This window comes from Delphinus delphis, chromosome 1 (assembly GCF_949987515.2).
Source record: "Delphinus delphis chromosome 1, mDelDel1.2, whole genome shotgun sequence".
In the NCBI taxonomy this organism is placed as follows: Eukaryota; Metazoa; Chordata; class Mammalia; order Artiodactyla; family Delphinidae; genus Delphinus; species Delphinus delphis.
Window position 1 is genome coordinate 23,809,779 of NC_082683.1, and position 15,566 is coordinate 23,825,344.

The following is a 15,566-nucleotide window of genomic DNA, read 5'->3' on the forward strand; positions in this document are numbered from 1 at the left end:
GTATTTCTAAGAACACAGACCTATTCTTCTGACCCAGACCAAACATGGTATGTCTCTACCAATGAATAGATATCTGCCCCTGGTCTGCTGATGCAGGCATTGCTGATGTGGTTTGCCTCTTGCTCTGAGATAGAGCATTTCAAGACACAGAATCTTGTCTTTCTCAGGGTCAGGACCAAAGACCTTTCTCCCTGATCCCCATGCTGTCATCCCCCCAGCATGCAGCCTCAGGATGATGTGATGCCCTGAGCACCTTGCTCAACCCCAGCCTGGCACTTCCATGCATCCCTCATTCATAACATGCCTCTCACTATTTGTGGAAAATTGACACACAGACGGAGAAGAAAGGGGGATGGTAGGAGGCACATTTCTTCAACCTAAATGGATCTGTTTTGCAGGCAGGAGATGGATGACAAAGAGACGAGCTGGCAGGGCTGAAATGGCAAAAAGGCTTATAAGGAAATGTGGCAGTCTTGGTGCTTAATGGGGGACACCAGGCGTGAGGACACAGGGGCAAAACTCCCGCCTTCTCCTTCTCCCTGGAACAGGGATGCATATCAGGGATCCTGTAAACATTTCCCAGCAGGAGAGCCTTCTCTCCTCAGCCGGTTTCTTATTTCAAGACATTAAAGAGGCTTCTATTGTGAGTTCCCTAAAATTTCTCCATTCTATGGTTTCCACTGAATATTACATTTCTCTCATATATGTCCTTTTTTTTTCCTTTTCCTACCACCTTGTGTCAACTATCCCTTCTCTAGAAGCACTGAACTGAGATAAAGATGATTAGGGGATATTTTTATCTCACTTAAAGGTAACCGGGAGCGAATGGGAGTAAGCATACCTACCCGGAGACTTCACCTCAGTTCACGTCTTCCTTCTTGGTTCCTGCCCTACTGCTCCCCCTTCCTTCCTCCTCAAAGGCTGCCCTGGGAGCTCCCAGCACAGGGAGGTTTGATGCATCCTCCAGGGCCTGCCTCCCAGAAATTGTGTTCCCACATTAACCCTGATCAGAAGCAAGTTACCATGAAAGGCTCTGATTTCCTGGAAAATTGAAGGGGGGGGCCTGGGGGGCAGAATGTGGAGGCCCTTCCTGCCTTGGAATGAGATGCCAGTGACAGCTCCTCTGTAGCAATACCTTGAAGTCACCTACGGGCCCCTTGGAGCCACCTGAGAAGACACCATGCTTTGACTGGGTCAGCGACAGAATGTAAAAGTCAGCTGACAGGAGCTCAATAGAAACTTATTAACTTTTAATGCAGAGCAGCCAAGGCTGCTTAAATATTTAAGAGTACAATTCATCACTTGAAAGACCAGTGAGGGCTGCAGAGAGATGCTGGTCTTCTGGGATCTTCATTACCAGGATTTTAGCTATTATAGCATCTTGTACTAAGTACTGATTCATAATAATACTTCTCATTTATTGAACACATATTATATGCCAGGCACTATGTGATGAGTTCTACATACATGATGCCACTTCATCTCCACAATAACATTGAGAGGCAGAGATTATGTTCACCATTTTATATATGAAAAAGTACAGGTTCAGGGAAGCTGAGGGGCATGCCCAAGGTGGCACAGCAAGTAAACGGCAGAGTCAGAATCTCAACTCAAGTGCATTAGATGCTAAAAGCCACACTTTTGACTTTTGTGTTGGTCATGATGGGGTATCAGCAGCATGCCTGCACCACCACCACTGCCATAAACAAATGAAAAACTGGATAAGACACACGACACAGCTATTCCAGACACTGGGGAGCAGACAGTGAGGAACTGTGATCTCTGAGAGAAGAGGACAAATGAATTGAGCCCCAGAGCACACGGGCTTCAACCTGGAAGCTCTTTCCAGGCTACAGCAACAGAGGTAGAAAGGGGCCGTTTCTCTGAGTTGAAGAGGCAGATCTGAGATTGGGGAGACAGAGGTAACTAGAATCTGCAGACAGAATAGCAGAGAAGAGGGAACGACACAGAGAAAAATCTCCAGAAAACTGCATAGAGGGCCCCTGATTCTGTTGCTGAACAGTAAGCTGTGTAGACACAGGGTGAAAGTCCATGGAGCCAGACAAAGAATGTCCAAAAAGCACAAATCTCAGAGTCCTCAGGGCTGTGCAACTTAAATCTGACCATGTGGAGTAGAGACCCCCTCACTGAACATTTGGGGTAATAAGTGAAGCCTTTTAAGGATAATGCCTTAGAAATGAGGCTAAATTAGCCCTCAGGTAAGGCTACGCTAGCCCCATCATAACAACACTACAAAACAAGCCCAAATGGATCAAGCTGACTTTCGAGCTGACTTTTTTTTAACCACTTGCCAAAACAACTTCAATACTCCTTAAAGGAAGATAATGAAATCCAGAAACTCAAAAACAAAACATCCAAAATGTTCAGCATACAATCAGGAGCTACCAGACATGCCTAGTTATTATATTATACATAATAACTATATGGAAGAGAGTTCATTCTCCCAGTTGAGGGGGGGAGGAAAAAACTGAAAAAACTAAAGGAGGAGAAAAAAATCTATTTACCTATATCTATAGATAGATAGATAGTTTATATATATATAATATATATATATTGTAGATTTATATCTATGAAGTTGTTATATATAAAGTATATTGTGAATATCATATATATATATATATATATATATATATATATATAAAAATTCACAACCATAGAGTAAAATGTGTACCTAGTGAAGAGAAAAATGAAACATGTAAATAATAACAATGTAGTGCAGGATCTATAACTTGGAGAAGGAAAAAGTATGAAAGCAACAACACAAAGGATGGGATGGAAGAAATAAAAGTCTTCTGTTGTGATGTTCTTACATTACATGTGATGTGGTATAATATTATTTGAAGATACAGTGTGCTATGTTAAAGTTGCCTATTGTAAACCATAAAGAAACCTCTAAAAAATAAAACAAAAAAGAAATATAACTAATAAGACTATAAGAAATATAGCTAATGAGAATATAAGAAAGAATACTAAAAAAATGCACATTCTGTTCAAAAGATAGCAGGTAAAGAGGAAAGTGGAACAAAAAACTAGTGATACAGATAGAAAATAAATAGCACTTAATAGATAAAACTGATAGACTTAAATCTAAGCATATTGTAGATTTAATCAAGTGCAAATAGTCTAAATATTCAAATTAAAAAGCAGAGATTGTCAGATTGGAGAAAAAAAGAGACAACTCTCTGTTGTTTATAAGAAATACTGACTTTGTATGCTAAAGACACAGAGTCATTGAAAGAAAAGAATGAGAAAAGATATACCATGGAAACACCAATCATAAGAAAGCTGGAGTGGTTATATCAATATCAGCAAAGTAGACTTCAGGACAAGGATATTACAAGAGATCAAGAAGGACATTGCATAATAAAAGGGCATCAATAATATATAACATTTCTAGATGTATATGCGTCAAATTACCAAATAACAGAGCTTCAAAATACAATGAAGCCAGAATGAAGAAAACCAAAAGGAGAAATAGAGAAGTCCACAATTAAATCAGTAAGAATATAGAAGACTTGGACAACACCACCTTAACCTCACTGATATTTATAGAACACTTTACCCACCAGCAGGAACATACATTCTTTTCAAGTGCACATGGAATGTACATTAAAACAGACCACATTCTGCACCACAAGTCTCAAAACATTTTTTTTAAAGGATTGAAATCCTACAGAGTATGAACTTTGACCACAACATAATTAAACAAAAAAATCAATAACAGATATTGGTGTTAGTCCTAAATATTCAGAAGCAAAGCAACTTACATCTAAATAATCCATGGGTCAAAGAAGAAATCACAAGTAAAAATTTTTTTTAATTTTTTAAGGTAAATGACAATGAAAATTCTACATATCTAAATCTGTAAATTTTTAAGTCATAAAACACTACTTAGAGGGCAATTTACACCTTTCAGTACTTAGAAAAGAATAAGGAATAAAATTACAATAAAAGCTAAAAGGAAAAAGAGTAAGTTAAACCCAAAATAAATAAGAGAGAAATAATAAATACAAGAGTTGAAATCATGTTCTGATAATATATAATACTAGAGAAAAATTAATAAAACCAAAAACTGGTTCTTGGAGAGGACTAATAAAGTTGATAAACCTTTAAGTAAACCAATCAAGAAAACAGGAGAAAGTCTCAAATCACAAGTATCACGAATGAAATAAGGGACATCACTACAGATCTTATCAAAACTAAAAGAATAATAACTAAATATTGTTAATAATAATATGCCAATAAATTTGACAATTTAAACAAAATGGTCCAATTCTTCTAAAGACACAAATCACCAAAACTAACACGATAAGAAATAGAAAATCTGAACAATCCTGTATCTATTGAACAAATTGAATTTCTAATTAAAAATTTCCCACAAAGAAAACTCCTGACCCAGACTGATTCACTGGTGAATTCTAACCACTTTTTCTCTTTTATATAAGAAATGATAGCAATCTTACACCAGTTATTTTGGAAAATAGAAAAGGGCATACTTCTCAACTCATTCCTTGAAAGCAGTGTTACCTTGATAACAAAACCAAAGACACTTCAAGAAAAGTCAACTAGACTAATATTCCCCATAAATGTAGATGCAAAAATCCTTTTAAAGACATTAGCAAATCAAATTCAGAAGTATGTAAAAAGACATCATGTCCAAGTGGGGTTTAATCTCAGACATGCAAGGTTGCTTTAACCTTGGACCAGTTCCCTCAACCACCAGTACACGTTGTCACATCCACCCTATTCTCCTGATGAGCAATGAACTTCTCCAGAAGTCTCTCCCTCTTCCTCTCGTTCACTCTACAGGTATTTGTGGAGCACCTGCAATGGGCCAGGTTCATACTAGGCAGCAGATATAAGAACGGAATAAAACACTGTGGCTCTCCTTGAGTACCTCGTCATGCAGTGTAGAGGCCTGGAACGGATGTAAGGACATGCACGAAAGAGAAGAGAAGTCAGAACAAAGGGTGGGAGAGGAGTCATTAACCTGCGGGGCACAGAAGAGGAAGTCATGCATTGCCTCCAAGGGAGGCCCCAGAAAGAAGACATTTTTTAAAAAAATTTTATTGGAGTAGAGTTGATCTACAATGTTGTGCTAGTTTCAGGTGTACAGCAAAGTGACTCAGTTATACATATACACATATTCATTCTGTTTTAGACTCTTTTCTCATATAGATTATCACAGACTATTGAGTAGAGTTCCCTGTGCTATACAGCAGATCCTTGTTGGGAGGAAGAGACATTCGATTTGGGCCTTGAAAGACAAGCAGGTTCGGGATGTCCCATCACAAGTCATTTATTGTATGTGCCTGCAACTATATATGTTTAGTAATAAATAAATAGCTTTTAAAATACCAGAATACGCAGTGCTTACATATATGCCCAAAACACTTCTGCACAAGCATGTGATCTGAAAGGATCCTGAGTGAATTTGTGTTTCCTCAACTCAACTGCATGCGACAACTTCAGAACCAGGTCGTCTGTGGGAGGCTACTCTCTGCATTTGCCAGGTGGAAAAAAGCTGAGGGTGGGTGGCAGGGTGTTGGGGGGCAGCATCGGCTAAGGCACAGAGGCATGAAAGTCAGGTACAAAAGGAAGTCGTAAGGCGCTCCATGGGGCTGGAGCACAAAGTATAGGCAAGAGTTGGAGAGGGAGGGGCAAAGAACAGACCTTACACTCCAGGGTAAAGAGATGGGAATGTATTCCAGAGGCCGGAGGTGTTCACTGGCCTGCCAACCTTGGCCTTGAGATGCTTAAGGAGCCAGAGCAGTGGGGGCAGGGGAGGGCAGCGCCAAATTGCCCCCCCATACACACTTCAACCTAAGAAGCTCTGCTGCTATGACTTTGAGATTTGGGGGATCCGTGTCAGATCCCATTTGAGAAAAAGGGAGACGATCCTTAATGATAATATAAAAATGTGAATAAAACCATTTAATAAATGATATTTAAGGTCCCTTGTCTTGGCACAGAAGATGCAGGCTGGGGAGACCAATGTCCTTTACCCAATCCCCCACACAGAGACTCATCCCCTGTATGGAGAGCCCTGAGGTGAAGAGGCAGGAGCCAGGGCTTAGAGGGCTGACTTACTGCTGATTAGCATCTCATCACCCTCCCCATCCGGGGGCAGCTGAAGACATCCAGCCGGATTATACTGTCCTGAGGGAGAGGTGCCCTTTCAGAACCCAGCACCCTCTGGAATAGAGTAGGTCCAATAGAGACACGGCTCGTATCACCTGGACGAGGCTTTGGATGGAGTTCAGCCCACCACTCACTGGAAGCTCAGCTCCCATGGGTGGGCCCAGTATCAAGGCTGCTATTTAAGGACAATGATTTCATTTCTGGGGCCTCTGGCCTCCCCCTGCCAACTTCTTAGCCACTTACTCCAGGCAGAGTGCCCCAGGACAAGGGCACTGAATCACGCTCCCAATAACTCCCCCTCCTGCAAATAAATAGACTCCAACTCACTGCAAGAGGCCAAGGGCCCTCATCAAAGGGAGCTTGCACATAACTGGAAATACCTTTAACACCCTGTGGGTGGCTGTTTCCCCATATCGTTCTGTGACAAAGTTGAGAGAGTCAAAGACATTGATTTTTCCGGAGCTGAGCTGTGAGCCCAAGATCAAGATGGGGGGTAGGGGTGGGCATAGTGCAAGAGGGTGGCTTTACAATGAAATTATGGTTATTGTTCTCCTGGTAGCATTTCTTCTGTGCTGCCATGGCAGACGGTTCTCTGAGTGACAGCAGATCTGTATTTCATTAGGACACTTTAGTCAAAAGATCAATGATACTCTTGGAACCGCTCTGCCAGTCCACGGGGCCAGATGAGCCCATTGACAACCCTGCAAAGATCCAGCTAAATCAGGTAGCTGTCGACAGATGCTGGATTCGCAATCATAGCGCATCGATTTCCTAAGTGATGCTAAATCCGAGTGACTTTAATTTGTCTCCTTGTTTTGTCCTTGTGAAGAGGGCCCTTTTGTAATGAAGTGGTTCTTCTTTTGTAATGAAGTGGTTCCCTCTCTGGGGAAAGGGAGCTATTTGAAGGCAGGCTCAGGATTTGACAGCGAGCAGGTTGGGAGGATGGTCAAGAGCTCTGTGGCCTGAATACCCTTCAGTGGCCGAGAAATAGTCCTTAAATTTCCAGCCCCTAAGGAAAAGCAAATCTTTTTCTTTAAAAATCTTAAATCTTTAAGATTAAAAGCAAATCTTAAATCTTTAAAAGCAGATCTTTTAAAATGCAAAATCGCCCAGCTACTGAGCAGCTGAGTGACCTCTGAGGTCAATCTCTCTGGCTCCATTTTCCCCATCTATAAAATGGGCATAATGATGAAACCTCATCAGAGGGATATTCAGAGATCTGGTTATGTAATTCATGCAAAGCAATGGGCACAGGGCCTGGCACGGAGGAAACTCTCACTGTCTGGAGATGATTATGGTCATCATGAGGCACCATTTTCTACTGGGCACTCACCGCACACCCCAAGATACCGTGTGCCTCCCATACCTCATCTCATTCAGTCCTCAAGGCCACCTCACAGGGGGCAATTTCCATTTCAGGGAGGAGGGGACTGAGGTCCCGTGAGCTTCAGCAAATTCCGAAGTGGGCGACAAGGTAGCAGGTCTGGGTTTCAAGCTCAAGTCTGTCTGATGTCTCTACACCTCCTTCTGGCTACTCAAAGTATGGTCCTTGGACCAGCAGCATGGACATCACCTGGAAACTTGCACATTTTTCAGTGGACATGGGGAAGCCAAACCAAGACTGTCACTCCTGTTTAGCAGCTCCTGTCACATAATTTTTCATCTAGCAGAATTTTTATAGCATGCCAGTGTAGCTGGGATGCATCTCCCACTTTATGGATGGGAAACTGAGGCTGAGAGAGGCTGAATGACTTGCCCCAGGTTACCCAGTGACTGGGGGAAGAGCCCAGGCCAGAGCACAAGCCTCCAGTTCCAGTGCTGTGCCTGCCACACGGAGCCTCCTGGAAATGAAGGGCAATCGCTGAGACCAAGAGAGAGAGATCACGTGATGGGAGCTGAAATGTTCCTATGTCCATTCGTTCTGCCCGTGGCAAAGAGTTTGAGGAAAATGAAGACCCTTACTCTCCAAAATGACTCTCACTCCTCCTGTTGTGGTGCCTGAAATTCCATCGGGAAGTCAGCATTGAGATCTTTTAAAATGCAAACGGCCCTGGGAGAGGGTGTTGGAAGTGACTTCAGAACGCTCTGCCTCATAAAGAGAGTCCAGTGGTGACCAGAACCCCAACTTAGGACTCCTGCCTGCTGGCATCCAGCTGTTTCTTCCATCCCTCCTGCTAATGACATTAACAACTGTGGACAAGGAATGTCACCTGGCATTTCAGTAAACAAAGGATGCTGTAGCCATCAAACCACTAGCCACTCATGGTATACTTAAAGTGATGAAAGGGAAGAACCTACAACCAAGATTACTCTACCCAGAAAGGATCTCATTCAGATTCGATGGAGAAATCAAAAGCTTTACAGACAAGCAAAAGCTAAGAGAATTCAGCACCACCAGACCAGCTCTACAACAAACGCTAAAGGAACTTCTTTAAGTGGGAAACACAAGAGAAGAAAAGGACCTACAAAAACAAACCTAAAACAATTAAAACAATTAAAAAATGGAACATACATATCGATAATTACCTAAAACGTGAATGGATTAAATGCTCCAACCAAAAGACACAGGCTTGCTGAATGGATACAAAAACAAGACGCATCTATATGCTGTCTACAAGAGACCCACTTCAGACCTAGGGACACAGACAGACTGAAAGTGAGGGGATAGAAAAAGATATTGCATGCAAATGGAAATCAAAAACAGCTGGAGTAGCAATACTCATATCAGATAAAATAGACTTTAAAATAAAGAATGTTACAAGAGACAAGGAAGGACACTACATAATGATCAAGGGATCAATCCAAGAAGAAGATATAACAATTATAAATATATAGGCACCCAACATAGGAGCACCTCAATACATAAGGCAACTGCTAACAGCTGTAAAAGGGGAAACTGACAGTAACACAATAAGAGTGGGAGACTTAAACACCTCAATTACACCAATGGACAGATCAACCAAAATGAAAATAAATAAGGAAACAGAAGCTTTAAATGACACAATGGACCAGATAGATTTAATTGATATTTATAGGACATTCCATCCAAAACCAGCAGATTACACTTTCTTCTCAAGTGCGCATGGAACATTCTCCAGGATAGATCACATCTTGGGTCACAAATCAAGCCTCAGTAAATTTAAGAAAATTGATATCATATCAAGCATCTTTTCTGACCACAGCGCTATGAGATTAGAAATGAATTACAGGGAAAAAATGTAAAAAACACAAACACATGGAGGCTAAACAATACATTACTAAATAACCAAGAGATCACTGAAGAAACCAAAGAGGAAATCAAAAAATACCTAGAGACAAATGACAATGAAAACACGACTATCCAAAACCTATGGGATGCAGCAAAAGCAGTTCTAAGAGGGAAGTTCATAGCTATACAAGCCTACCTCAAGAAACAAGAAAAATCTCAAATAAACAATCTAACCTTACACCTAAAGGAACTAGAGAGAGAAGAACAAACCAAACCCAAAGTTAGCAGAAGGAAAGAAATCATAAAGATCAGAGCAGAAATAAATGAAATTGAAACAAAGAAAACAATAACAAAGATCAATAAAACTAAAAGCTGGTTATTTGAGAAGATAAACAAAATTGATAAACCATTAGCCAGACTCATCAGGAAAAGAGGGAGACGACTCAAATCAATAAAATTAGAAATGAAAAAGGCGAAGTTACAACAGACACCGCACAAATACAAAACATCCTAAGAGACTACTACAAGCAACTCTATGCCAACAAAATGGACAACCTGGAAGAAATGGACAAATTCTTAGAAAGGTATAACCTTCCAAGACTGAACCAGGAAGAAATAGAAAATGTGAACAGACCAATCACAAGTAATGAAATTGAAACTGTGATTAAAAATCTTCCAACAAACAAAAGTCCAGGACCAGATGGCTTCACAGGTGAATTCTATCAAACATTTAGAGAAGAGCTAACACCCATCCTTCTCAAACTCTTCCAAAAAATTGCGGAGGAAGGAACACTCCCAAACTCATTCTATGAGGCCACCATCACCCTTATACCAAAACCAGACAAAGATACTACAAAAAAAGAAAATTACAGACCAATATCACTGATGAATATAGATACAAAAATCCTCAACAAAATACTAGCAAACAGAATCCAACAACACATTAAAAGGATCATACACCATGATCAAGTGGGATTTATCCAAGGGATGCAGGGATTCTTCAATATACGCAAATCAATCAATGTGATACCACATTAACAAATTGAAGAATAAAAACCATACGATCATCTCAAGAGATGCAGAAAAAGCTTTTGACAAAATTCAACACCGATTTATGACAAAAACTCTCCAGAAAGTGGGCATAGAGGGAACCTACCTCAACATAATAAAGGCCACATACAACAAACCCACAGCAAACATCATTCTCAAATGGTGAAAAAGTGAAAGCATTTCCTCTAAGATCAGGAACAAGAAAAGGATGTCCACTCTCACCACTATTATTTAACATAGTTTTGGAAGTCCTAGCCACATCAATCAGAGAAGAAAAAGAAATAAAAGGAATACAAATTGGAAAAAAAAGAAGTAAAACTGTCACTGTTTGCAGATTACATGATACTATACATACAGAATCCTAAAGATGCCACCAGATAACTATTAGAGCTAATCAATGAATTTGGTAAAGTAGCAGGATACAAAATTAAGGCACAGAAATCTCTTACATTTCTATACACTAATGATGAAAAATCTGAAAGAGAAATTAAGGAAACACTCCCATTTACCACTGCAACCAAAAGAATAAAATACCTAGGAATAAACCTACCTAGGGAGACCAAAGACCTGTATGCAGAAAACTATAAGACACTGATGAAAGAAATTAAAGATGATACCAACAGATGGAGAGATATATCATGTTCTTGGATTGGAAGAATAAATATTGTGAAAATGACTATACTACCCAAAGCAATCTATAGATTCAATGCAATCCCTATCAAATTACCAATGGCATTTTTTATGGAACTAGAACAAAAAATCTTAAAATTTGTATGGAGACACAAAAGACCCCGAATAGCCAAAGCGGTCTTGAGGGAAAAAAACGGAGCTGGAGGAATCAGAATCCCTGACTTCAGACTATACTACGAAGCTACAGTAATCAAAACAATATGGTACTGGCACAAAAACAGAAACATAGATCAATGGAACAAGATAGAAAGCCCAGAGATAAACCACACACCTATGGTCAACTAATCTATGACAAAGGACACAAGGATATACAATGGAGAAAAGACAGTCTCTTCAATAAGTGGTGCTGGGAAAACTGGACAGCTACATGTAAAAGAATGAAATTAGAACACTCCCTAACACCATATGCAAAAATAAACTCAAAATGGATTTGAGACCTAAATGTAAGACTGGACACTATAAAACTCTTAGAGGAAAACATAGGAAGAACACTCTGACATAAATCACAGCAAGATCTCTTTTGATCCACCTCCTAGAGTAATGGAAATAAAAACAAAAATAAACAAATGGGACCTAATGAAACTTCAAAGCTTTTGCACAGCAAAGGAAACCATAAACAAGATTAAAAGACAACCCTCAGAATGGAAGAAAATATTTGCAAACGAATCAATGGACAAAGGATTAATCTCCAAAATATATAAACAGCTCATGCAGCTCAATATTAAAAAAACAAAGAACGCAATCCAAAAATGGGCAGAAGACCTAGATAGACATTTCTCCAAAGAAGACATACAGATGGCCAAGAGGCACATGAAAAGCTGCTCAACATCACTAATTATTAGAGAAATGCAAATCAAAACTACAATGAGGTATCACCTCATACCAGTTCGAATGGGCATCATCAGAAAATCTATAAACAACAAATGTTGGAGAGGGTGTGGAGAAAAGGGAGCCTTCTTGCATGGTTGTTGGGAATGTAAATTGATACAGCCACTGTGGAGAACAGTATGGAGGTTCCTTAAAAAACTAAAAACAGAATTACCATATGATCCAGCAATCCCACTACTGGGCATATACCCAGAGGAAACCATAATTCAAAAATACACATGCACCCCAATGTTCACTGCAGCACTATTTATAATAGCCAGGTCATGGAAGCAACCTAAATTCCCATTGACAGATGAATGGATAAAGAAGATGTGGTACATATATACAATGGAATATTACTCGGCCATATAAAGGAACGAAATTGGGTCATTTGTTGAGACGTGGATGGATCTAGAGTCTGTCATATAGAGTGAAGTAAGTCAGAAAGAGAAAAACAAATATCGTATATTAACGCATATATGTGGAGCCTAGAAAAATGGTACAGATGAACTGGTTTGCAGGGCAGAAATTGAGACACAGATGTAGAGAACAAACTATGGACACCAAGGGGGGAAAGCCGCGGGGGGTTGGAGGGGGTGGTGTGATGAATTGGGCGTTTGGGATTGACATGTATACACTGATGTGTATTAAATTGATGACTAATAAGGACCTGCTGTATAAAAAAATAAATAAAATAAAATTTAAAAACTAACGAAAAACCACTAGCCACTGCAGCCACTCCCGACAGTGCAGGCTGAGGGGATTCAGGATGGAGAAAAACAGGATACTGGCCCTAGATAGCTAAGGTGCATATCAAAGGAATAATTTCAATGAGCCCAGACTCTTGCATCTTCCCATACATAGAAAAGCACTAAAATCATTAACTTGAGATGTCCATTTTTGTGATTAGTGGTAATGTTTGATATTTGACTTTGTGTTTTTCAGTTTGGAGGGGGTGTTTTTTAGCAAAAACTCCTATATATCCTAGCTCCTTCCTTACCTTTGGAAGTCTCTCAGAGCTCTGTAAGAGGTTGGTTCCTGGATTACAGTTCTCAGTAATGCCCAAATAAAACATAATTCTCAATTTTTAGGTTAGGCTTTTTTTTTTTTTTTTTTTCCAGTCAACACGACAATACCAAACACCCTGGGCTTCCCTGGTGGCGCAGTGGTTGAGAGTCCACCTGCCGATGCAGGGGACACGGGTTCGTGCCCCGGTCCGGGAGGATCCCACATGCCGTAGAGCGGCTGGGCCTGTGAGCCATGGCCGCTGGGCCTGCATGTCCGGAGCCTGTGCTCCGCAACGGGAGAGGCCACAACAGTGAGAGGCCCGCGTACCGCAAAAACAAAAACAAAAACAATACCAAACACCCATGTGGCACAGACCACAGGTAGGCACATTTTTAAACTCTCCGTGCATAACCCATTGGATCCTCACAACCATCCCACGAGGCAGGAACTGTTCATAACCCCATTTTACAGGGGGAGGAAACTGAGGCACAGAGGGTAAGAATGTGACACATGAGGTTACACAGCTCATAAGGGATGGAACCAAGATTTGAATCCAAGCAGTGAGTCCAACCATGACCCCCTCTGTTTTGCACCCCAACATATAACTCATCTGCCTGGGTGCTCAGAAACCTCACACAGCACCTTTGCCCCCCACTTCTGGCTTCAGCTCCCACCTGCGCAGCAGAAGGTGAAGCATCACGCTGCTCGCCGCCTTTCCACCGATGATCCTGGATGGCCAGCTCCAACCCAATCCTGGCTGGAGCCCAACCACACCCCTTGGAGCTTTATGGGCACCTTTAATCTCTATGATCAACGTGCCAGCAGAGCAGGTTCACAACCCACTGTACCTGCACCACAGATTACCCTGAAGGTCCCCTCCAGGCCAGTCAGTCGATATGCCTGCAATGCTAGTGGCCCCGGGAATCAATGTTGTGTGTGGGGATGGGGGAGGATGGGAGGGCCTGTGGTTTCTTTTCCTCCCCTCATATCTTGTCTGGAATAACCAAGCACCTCTCTTGCAAATAAACACCTCACCTCTGGCTGGCTCCACACGCCCTGGAAAGCTGGAGGGCTCTTCTCTCAGGTAGCACCTTTGGTATCTTCTTGCCAGTTTTGCAAGTGGACGGAGCCTTGGGTGGGGCGCTTCACATGCAGGACTTCACCACCACCCCCTGACAGCAGCCCTGTGAAGTGGGGGGTCCTTATCCTCCATTTCATTATCTGCACTGAGGTTCAGAGAGGTTAAGTGAATTATCCAAAAATGCACAATAACAGCAGGGGTAAAATTACCCTCAGTCTACTTGCTACAGGTGAGACTGGGGATAATGGAACCCCCGTATGCTTCTGTTTCATCATCTGCAGACTGGGAATAACCATAAGAGAACTACTTTGGATGGTTATGAGGAAACTGTTCAGCTCCATAGATGTCTGCTGTTATTGCCTGTACGCTATAGGGGCCAGGATTTGAAGCTGGGTGCATCTAGCCAGAGCCACAGGCTCATCGCTCTCTTTGACTGCTGATGGCACCACAGCAGAACCTACACTCTTACCACCTTCCTGAAACTTCCCAGGGAGAGAAGTGTGGCCATTATTCATAAGGGAATCTGGCCGGTAGACTTATCCTTAAAACATAAAATGTGAGGGGTTTCCCTGGTGGCGCAGTGGTTGAGAGTCCGCCTGCCGATGCAGGGGACGTGGGTTCGTGCCCCGGTCCGGGAGGATCCCACGTGCTGCGGAGCGGCTGGGCCCGTGAGCCATGGCTGCTGAGCCTGTGCGTCCGGAGCTTGTGCTCCGCAACGGGAGAGGCCACAACAGTGAGAGGCCCGCGTACCGCAAATAAATAAATAAATAATAAAAACATAAAATGTGAAAGCAAGAGTTTGGGCTTCTATGTGATGAGTTATGTCCCCACAGGGCAGCTGGCCCTTTCTCAGGACCAGGACTGCAGGGAAAAGCCATGCTCACCCACCAGCTTGCCGCCTGTGATGTATCAGTAATGCCTATTCTGCACTTACCCTGTGCAAGGCACGGTGCCAGTGGCTCTGATTCAATATGTCCGACAGCCCGAAGATGGAGAAATTATTGCTATCTCCACCTTACAGGGGAGGAAACAGCCACAGAAGAGAGAGGGAACATGTTGGAGTCTCCATGGCGGCAGAGCTGAGATACAGGCCGTGGGCCTCGTGGCTGGCACAGATCACACACACATGCAGAAAGCCCCGGAGGCTTAGCCCAGGCTGCCTGGCTGCTTCCTGATGGCTTCCTCTCCTCCAACCACTTCCTACCTTCCTTGACATCAGTCGAGCAAGTGCCCAACCCTGGCACATAGACCCCGTCCCTGGGTGATCCTTCCAGCGCTTTCCAAGCTCCCATAGAAGTGTCAGAAAAGCCCATGCCCTTTGGTGTCGGAGCGACCAGGGCTCAAGTCCTGGCACTGGCTCTGATGAGCTACGAGAGCTTGATGGAGGGAGGTCGCGAAACCTACCTGAGCCCCTACTTCCTTTTCTGCAAAGAGGGATAGGGCAAGTTCCCTGGCACTGAGATGACTCAGAGAAAGCTTGCCTGGAAATGCTTCACATGG